Source organism: Lontra canadensis, unplaced genomic scaffold (genome assembly GCF_010015895.1).
Source record: "Lontra canadensis isolate GAN:19392208 unplaced genomic scaffold, GSC_riverotter_1.0 scaffold314, whole genome shotgun sequence".
NCBI lineage: Eukaryota > Metazoa > Chordata > Mammalia > Carnivora > Mustelidae > Lontra > Lontra canadensis.
In genome coordinates this window covers 93,771-102,698 of record NW_022631308.1, presented here as the reverse complement: position 1 = coordinate 102,698, position 8,928 = coordinate 93,771, and positions in this window count along the sequence as shown.

Genomic DNA, 8,928 nt, shown 5'->3' with positions numbered 1-8,928 from the left:
CCTTCCTGTTGCCTCACAAGAAGGGTTAGGGCTCGCAGTCGCAGCATGGTCCCACCATCTTGCTGAGGCTAGAGAGAGTGGGTGGTAGCAGCAGTTCTTCACTCCCACAAGGGCAGACTAGTGTGAGCAGTCATGGCATTTCCCTGCCCCCAACCTGGGGCCTGGGATAGGGCACTCTCTTGCAGCACAGCTGAAATTGATGAGTGCTTGCAGTCAAGGCATTTTTCTGTTCTCATTCTGAAGCCAGAGTGCATGCCTTTCCCCCTGCATGTACCAGCTTCCCTGCTAAAACCAGTAGGCATGTGAAAACCACACAGGGGATGCCCCTTATTTGTTTGGCTCTGGTGGCCAAGGGGGCTGGCATTCCTGAGCTCCAGGGAGCTATAACAAATGCAAAGACACTTCTTGGCAGACCAGTACCCCCAGGACACTGCATAGACAGCAGTCCAAAACACAACTCCTGTCTTCCTGTGAGAAAAGCCTTTTTACTTACCCTTGAGCTTCAACCTGAGGGACAAGCTTCATGTCTCCCAGACATCTAGAGGCTACAGAGGTGCTCCCAGAGAATGTAAGCAGAGAGAAACCATCCTTGCTCACCCCCTTTGCCTCAATACAGCTCTCCCAAACATCGCAGAAAGGAGCTTATACACTTATCTGGAGCCCTGATTTTTGAAACTGTCACCAGGGACACCTCCAGATCTCCCAATCTGGAGTCTAACTGGGATTGCAATTATCACCCCACAAGACTATATATATTTGCACACTTTAAAAGCTTCTGCCTGAGAGTCTGACTTCCAATCAGCCTAAAATGAAGTGTTAGATTAGATTCCTCTCCTTGGAACACTGACAGGTCTTGGGGACAGATCAGAAATAAATCAGACTGTTTAGACAATCACAAAGGTTAGGAGACAACTAAGAACCAGGGCAAGGGTAAGCAGGAAAGTTCATCTCCCACACACGGCAACTTTTCATCACTGGAAGAAGTAGTTGTTTTGCCAAATATATAGAAACACAGGAAGTCAAGCAAAATGAGGAAATAGAAATATGTTCCAAATAAGAGAATAAGACAAAACTTCAGAAAAACGTTAATGATATGGAGATAAGTAATCTACATGTAATGAACTCAATTTGATAGTCATAAAGATGCCCATGGAACTCAGGGGAAGAGTGGAGGAGCACAGGGAGAACTTCACCAGCAACAGGAAGTGTGCAAAAGAACCAACCAGAAGTGACAGGGATGAAGAATACAATAATTAAACCTAAAACTACACTAAAGGTGTTCAGTATGAGACTGGATGAAACAGAAGATAGAGTCTCTGAGGTGGAACACAAATCTTCCCAAATAGAGCAACAAAAAGAAAAATGAGTTCAAAATGTTAAAGATAAGTTAAGAAACTTAATGTGACATCAAGCAGGATAACACTCAAATTAAAGAGGTCCTAAAGGGAGAGGAGAAACAGAAAGGTGCAGAAAACTTATTTGAAAAAAATCATGGGTGAAAACTTTCCTAACCTGGGGAAGAAGACACCACACTGGGATGTTCAAATCAGAAAGACAATAAAAAACACCTGAAAACACCTCAAATAATAAATAAAATACACCTCAAAGACCCCAACACCAAGCCACATTATAATTTGAGTGTCAAAAATTAATGATAAAAAGCAGCAGCAGAACAGCTGTTTATTATGTGCAGGGAATTGTACCCAGTAGGCTACTAGCAGATTATTCAGCACACATTTCACAGCCAGAAGAGAGCAGTGTGACATATTCAGAGTGCTGAGAGAGGCACCTCAGTAGCACAATTGGTTAAGTGTCCAACTTTTGATTTCTGCCCAGGTCATGATCTCAGGGTTGTGGGATTGAGCCCCACCTTGGGCTCCCTGCTCAGTCTGCTTCAGTTTCTCTCTCTTTCATCCCTCTTCCAAACAAATTGTTAGGGTCCATGATCAAAGGAATGAGACTGATGCAAAGAGAAAGTCAAGCAAAGCTTTTTTTCGAGCCAAGCATCGAAAACCAAACCGACTGTAGGGGCCATCTCTTATGAAGAGGCGACAACCCCAACGAGTCCGCTCCCCAGATGAGGCCACTCCCCGGACGACGCCGCTCCCTGGACGACAACCCCGACGAGGCCGACAACTACCCCAACAACTACCCCAATGACTACCCCAACGACTACTACTACCCACCCCCCATCAGGCCTCACAGACCAATCTTTATAGAGGTGGTTGAGCCTGGCCCACACACAGGTGGCCAATGAGATTGCAACACACAGGGAAAACTGCACTGTCATGCTTGGTGGGCAATATGGGTGACCAATTGAATTTCAATTCACCACAGTAAATATATGCATGCCCCATTGATTGGATGTCTCCATCTGGCCTGGCCCATCCCTATATCCAGGGTTTGCAAGTAAGTTCCTCGGGCTAACAAGGCCCTCATACAGGCCCTCACATTCCCCCCTTTTCCTTGGAAATTAGTCAAATCCTTGACTTTTCAGCCAGTTCTATGTTCTCCTGTTGTAAGGGGTTATATTGAGCATGTAAGACTAATATTTTTATCGCTCTAATTTTCTTTTGTACAAATGACATTAGGGCGTTTATAATTCAGGGGCCAAAAAGTAACAGTAGTGCACAGTTGGCTGATGAGTTAGCCATTCACCGCTTTGTATAACCTTTTCCATTTTTCCTAATTCCGTTCATCTAATTTCCTGCCTATACTTTACATAAACAGGTAACAATAGGAGCAACAATGAACTCACAGTTTTTTCAGTCTTAGCTTTAGTCCACCGTCAGTGGGATCTGTCGGCTGCAGCTTCCATCTCTGGGGGGCGTCCTCATCCTCAACTCGTTTGACATGACCTGCATGAATGCAAGCCCTAATGTCTTCTACTTTTACTGCTGTGGGGGTGGTCAGGATGACAGTAAATTGTCCCTTCCAGCGAGGCTCCAAGTTTCCCACTTGATAGCAACTTATCCAAACCAAGTCCCTGGGTTGGTAAGGATGTGGTTCCACCTCCGTCTCCGTCCCAGTGTGGGCAGTTCGGATCCCTGCGTGGGCTTTTTTAAAGATAGACTGTAATGCCTGCAGTGACTGGAGTACAGACTGATCAGTCATTTCTGCTAGGACAACCTCTTGAAGCCGAGGACAGAGCGGGGGGTGGGGGGTGTCTCCCGAACATTATTTCAAGTGGGGTCACCTTGTTTAAATGGGGTATACATTATGCCCTGAGGAGGGTGAAAGGAAGGAGATTCACCCATCCACCGCCAGTCTCCAGAATTAGTTTTGTCAAGGTCTCTTTAAGAGTCCTGTTCATTCTCTCTACTTGCCCGGAACTCTGGGGCCAGTAGGCACAATGTAGTTTCCAATTAGTGCCCACAACCTTGGCCAATGCCTGTGAGACTGAACTCACAAATGCAGGGCCATTGTCTGACCCGATTGAGAGAGGCAGCCTAAACCTAGGAATTATTTCTTCTAGTAGCTTTTTGGCTACCACTCCTGCCATCTCATGTTTGGCAGAAAAAGTCTCTACCCAGCCTAAAAAGGTATCTACAAAAACTAACATATACTTGTGCCCATATTTTCCGGGTTTCATCTCTGTAAAATCTATTTCCCAATAAAGTCCTGGTTCCTTACCTCTTTCTCTTTTCCCTCTTCCCATTTTAGTTCTTCCCACATTAACTGCCTGGTATTGAGCACATCTATCAACTACATCCTGAACCATACGCCCTAATTTAGAACCCTGGAACTGCTTGTCTATAAGTTCCCTGAGTTTGCATATCCTCAAATGAGTACCCTGATATATCTGGTCTACTAACTTCTTATCTAGTCTTCGAGGAAGAATTATTTTTCCTGCTTTAGTCTTAGCCCAGTCCCCTTCATAGTCCAATTTAACCCATTTTTGTAAATACTTTAAATCTTCTTCTGAATAGTTCAGTTTTCCTGGTAGGGCTGGAGCCGGGAGTATAACCAGTTCTTGTACTGTTTCTTGGGCTGCTTGCTTTGTGGCTTGATCTGCTAATTGGTTTCCTTTTGAAATCAGATCAGTCCCCTTTTGGTGTCCTGGGCAATGCATAACGGCCACCTCTTTTGGGTCCCAAATAGCCTGGAGGAGAGCCAATATTTCTCCTCTGTTTTTAATTTCTTTTCCTTCTGCTATTAATAGGCCCCTTTCTTTATAAATAGCCCCGTGTATATGGAGAGTAGCAAAGGCGTACCTGCTGTCCATATAGATGTTGGCGGTTTTACCTTTGGCCATCTGCAGTGCCTTGGTGAGTGCAATCAGCTCCACTTTTTGTGCCAATGTTCCATGTGGCAGGGCTGCTGTCCAGAGTTCCTGCTCAGGAGAAGCCCCCACAGCCCCCACATACCTCTTTCCATCCGCCATGTAGCTACTCCCATCTGTGAACAGAGTCATCTCAGCCTCTGGGAGGGGAATGTCTCTGAGATCTGGCCTTATTCCTCCCCGCAGTCATGTGGGTGGTCAGCCAGCTCCTCTAGCAGCAGCGTGGCTGGATTTAGCACCACCAGGGGCCAGAAGGTCACTCTTGGTTCGTTGAGGAGGAGGACCTGATACCCTGTCACTCGGGCGTTTATCATCCATTGGTCTGGTGGAGTCCAGAGAAGGCCCTTGATAGCGTATGTGGTGGTTATGATGAGATTTTGACCCAAAGTCAATTTACTTGCATCCTTGACCAGGAGGGCCGTGGCAGCAATTATGCTGAGGCAAGGGGAGAGCCTGGCCACTACTGGATCTAGTTTCTTGCTAAGATCGGCCATTGGACTTTGCCAAGGCCCCAGAGTCTGAGTCAAAACTCCTTTGGCCACCCCTGCCTTTTCATCTACATACAAGTGGAAGGGCTTAGTAACATCTGGGATAGCCAGTGCTGGGGCACTCAGTAAGGCTGTTTGTAATTCCAGAAATGCTCCTTCTGCCTCAGCAGTCCACTCTATCATAGTGAGCCCCTCTTTTGCCAGTTCATAGAGAGGTCGGGCAATCTCTGCAAACCGCGGTATCCACAGCCTACAGTAGCCCACCATCCCAAGAAACTCCCTCACTTGTCGGGACATGGTGGGGCGGGGGTATCGTGTGATCACCTGTTTCCTGGACTCAGACAGTGAACGCACTCCCTCATGGAGATCAAAGCCTAGGTAAGTGGCCTGGCTCTGACAGAGCTGTGCTTTCTTTGTTGACACCTGATACCCTTTTTCCTGCAGTCTGTAAGAGAGCTCTTGTTCTCCACAAACATGACTCCTAGTTCTCAGCGGCTACTAGCAAGTCATCAACATACTATAACAGAGTGACTCCCGGTTTGGAGGTTCTGTACTCACACAAATCCTTGTGTAGGGCCTCGTCAAAAATGGTGCGTGAATTCTTGAATCCTTGGGGAAGTCTTGTCCAGGTGAGCTGACCTTGGAACCCTTCCTGTGGGTCAGACCACTCAAAAGCAAAAAGGGGCTGAGATTCCCTTGCTAAAAATATGCAGAAAAATTCATCCTTGAGATCTAAGATTGTATACACAGTTCTTTTGGGGCCCAGGAGGGAAAGTAGGGTATAGGGGTTAGGCATCATAGGGTGGATATCTTCAACCCATTTGTTAACTTCCCGCAAGTCCTGAATGAGTCGGTACTCCCCAGTCTCAGCCTTTTTGATGGGCAGCAAAGGTGTGTTCCATGGAGATTTGCAAGGAACTAGGATCCCATCTCCTCGGAGGCAGTTAATGTGTTTTCTGATCCCTTCCTTTGCTCCCTGGGGGAGGGGGTACTACCAAACGTGAACAGCCATAGCCATTGCCCTTAATTGCACCACCACTGGAGGTTGTTCTTTGGCCAAGCCAGGGGGCTTCCCTTCTGCCCAAACCTCAGGAAACTCGACCTGTAGGGTGTGGAGAAGGCTCCCCCCACTTTGTCTCCACTGGTTTTGAGACCGGTTCATAAAGGAGGTATTCATCTACTGCTGCCATAAGCACCTGTACAGTGGGTTGTCTCAAGGTTGCAGTCATGTCTCCTTCCAAGAACTGAATGTCAGCTCGTAAATTGTGGAGGAGATCTCTTCCCATCAAGTTATATGGGGAATTAGGGAGGACCAAAAATCGATGTTTAACTACTCCTGAGGCCAAATTTAAAGTCCTTTCTGTTGTCCATTTATGTTTCTCTGTGCCATTTGCTCCTTGTACCCAGACTTCCTCTCCAAATAGTTTCCCCATAGGTTTAAGTAATGATGAAAATTGGGCTCCCATGTCCACCAAAAAATCAATTGATTTCCCCTCCACTTCAATTTTTACCCAAGGTTCAGAGAGGGGCTCCAAACCATGGCCCCTTCAGTCTCTGGTGGCGAGCACTGCTGTCTTCCTTTTAAGGCACTCTCTGGCCCAATGTCCTTTTTCCTTACAGTAAGCACACTGATCTGAATCTAAGTCTTCCTGCCTGTCTTCTCTGTGTTTAGGCTTTTCCTTCCATTTTCTATCCCCTACCTGTCTCCTCCCCGCCTCATGTAATGCCAAAACCTTAACCAGTTTTTTTGTCTGTTTTTCATCCTCTTGTGCATCCCTGTTGTTAAACACCTTTTCTGCTATTCCCACTAATTCAGTCAGATTCTTCCCTTCAAATCCTTCAATTTTCTGAAGTTTCCTCCTTATATCTGGGGTTGACTGACTGGCAAACACAAGATTCATTGCCCTCTGATTTTCAGGTGTCTCAGGGTCGATTGGGCTATACATTTTATAGGCTTTGATAAGCCTTTCTAGGAAAGCTTCTGGAGACTCATTCTTACCTTGAGCCACTGTACTAATTTTAGATAAATTTATGGGTCTCCTTGCAGCTGCACAGAGGCCTCCCAGTAGAGCCTGGCAGTAGAAACATAAGCTATCTTTGCCTTCATTGGAGTTTGGATCCCAGTTGGGGGGTTTCCTCAGGCAGTAGTCCTCCATTTGGCTGGGATCGAGGTCCCTGCCAAGTCTCTCGCTTATCACCTTATGGGTTTCTCGCATGATGTGATCCCTCTCTTCTGCATTAAAGAGAGCCATAAGGAGATGTTGGTTATCCACCCAGGTAGGTTGGTGGGTAAGAAAGACAGTAAATCCTGAGGGTGGACAGAAAAGGATTTGTGTTGGGCCTTCCAGTTATAGATGTTAGAAGAGGAGAAAGGGATATAGGTTAGGTCGTGGCGCCCTCTCCCATCCGATAGAGCAACCTCACGGAGAGGCAGCATTGACACCAGCAGTACCAGTGAGGTAAAGGGAGGCAGAGGGGGATAGAGGAAAGGGGAAAGATCAGGGCAGTCTCTCTGCTTGGTGGTCCCATAGGCGGACCCCGACTGTGTATGAGGTGGACTGGTAAGGGCGTCTCGGGACCGAGAGTCAGTTTTAGGGGACAGATGGTGGGGGGAATTCCACATCCTCCACATCCAATGGAGGTAGGACGGTCTTCTTCCCTGGTTCCCCCTCATCTGTCTGTTCTGGTTTTGGTGCTTTGACCTGCTTTAGAGGGAGAGAGACGGTTTCATTAGCAGGGGGAAGGTGGGACTTGAGCCAAGTCCCACCTGAGCCTGGCTCTTCTATCAGATATTGCCAGGCCACAATGTATGGTATTTGGTCTCATTGTAAATTGAAGACCTCACTCAGGGTAGAATAGATCTGAGCCTAGGCAAACGTTCCTTCTGGCAGCCACCCTGTGGAGAAAGTGGGCCACTTTAATTGGCAGAGTGTTTTTAGTTTTCCCGGGTAAACCTTGTCACCTGACTGGGTGGCTTTACCTTGGAAATCCTTGAAATGTTTGAGAATAAGACCTAGGGGTGTCACAGGTCCCGTGCTCCCCGCTTGTCCCATTTTTCCAAATACAACAAACAACACAAGAGACAACAAAAAAACAAGTCAAAGACAACTGCAGGCCCAGCGATCCCCATCCAGAGCCCGCTGCTGGTGGGGACTTTCTCGGTCCCCAACAAATCAGACAACGGACAACAAAAAAACAAGGCAAAAACAACTGCAGGCCCAGCAATCATTACCCAGAACCTGGCACTGGTAGGGACTTTATCTCCTGACTGCCTAGGGGGACTCGAACCCCCCGTCCACCCAGGGGAACTCAAATCCCCTGGTGACTGCCTAGGGGGACTTGAACCCCCTGACTGCCTAGGGTAACTTGAACCCCCTGGTGACCACCTAGGGGGACCAGAACCCCCTGAACATCCAGGGACACTCAAACCCCTGACCGCCTAAGGGGACACCAACCCCTGACCATCCAGGGGGACTCGAACCCCCCTGGTGACCATCCAGGAAGACTCGAACCCCTGACCACCCAGGGGGACTCGAACCCCCCATCGATCTACCAGCAGAGGGATGGGGCATCCCTACATCCACTCCAGCCCTGGGGAGCATGGCTGCATCCAGCTTCCCCTCGGTGGGCTATACCCTGGAGTTCCGCAACCAGTCAGACATACAGGATCCCAAGATCTTACCTCCGGAGGCTTTTCCCAGAAATTCTGATGCTGGCTCAGTTCTCATCATTTGATCCCAGACGAGCCCCCAGTGTTAGGGTCCGTGATCAAAGGAACGAGACTGATGCAAAGAGAAAGTCAAGCAAAGCTTTATTTCACACCAAGCATCGAAAACCAAGCAACCGGTAGGGACCATCTCTTATGAAGAGGCAATGACGACGACCCTGACGAGGCCGCTCCCTGGACGAGGCTGCTCCCCAAACGAGGCCACGCCCCAGAGGATGCTGCTTTAGCAAGGCTGCTTCCCGGATGAGGCCACTCCCCAGACGACTACCCTGATGAGGGCGACGACTACACCAACGACTACCCCAATAACTACTACTACTCTCCCCCATCCAGCCTCACAGACTAACCTTTATAGAGGTGGTTGAGCCCAGACCACACACAGGCGACCAATGAGATTGCAACACACAGGGAAAACTGCACAATCATGCTTG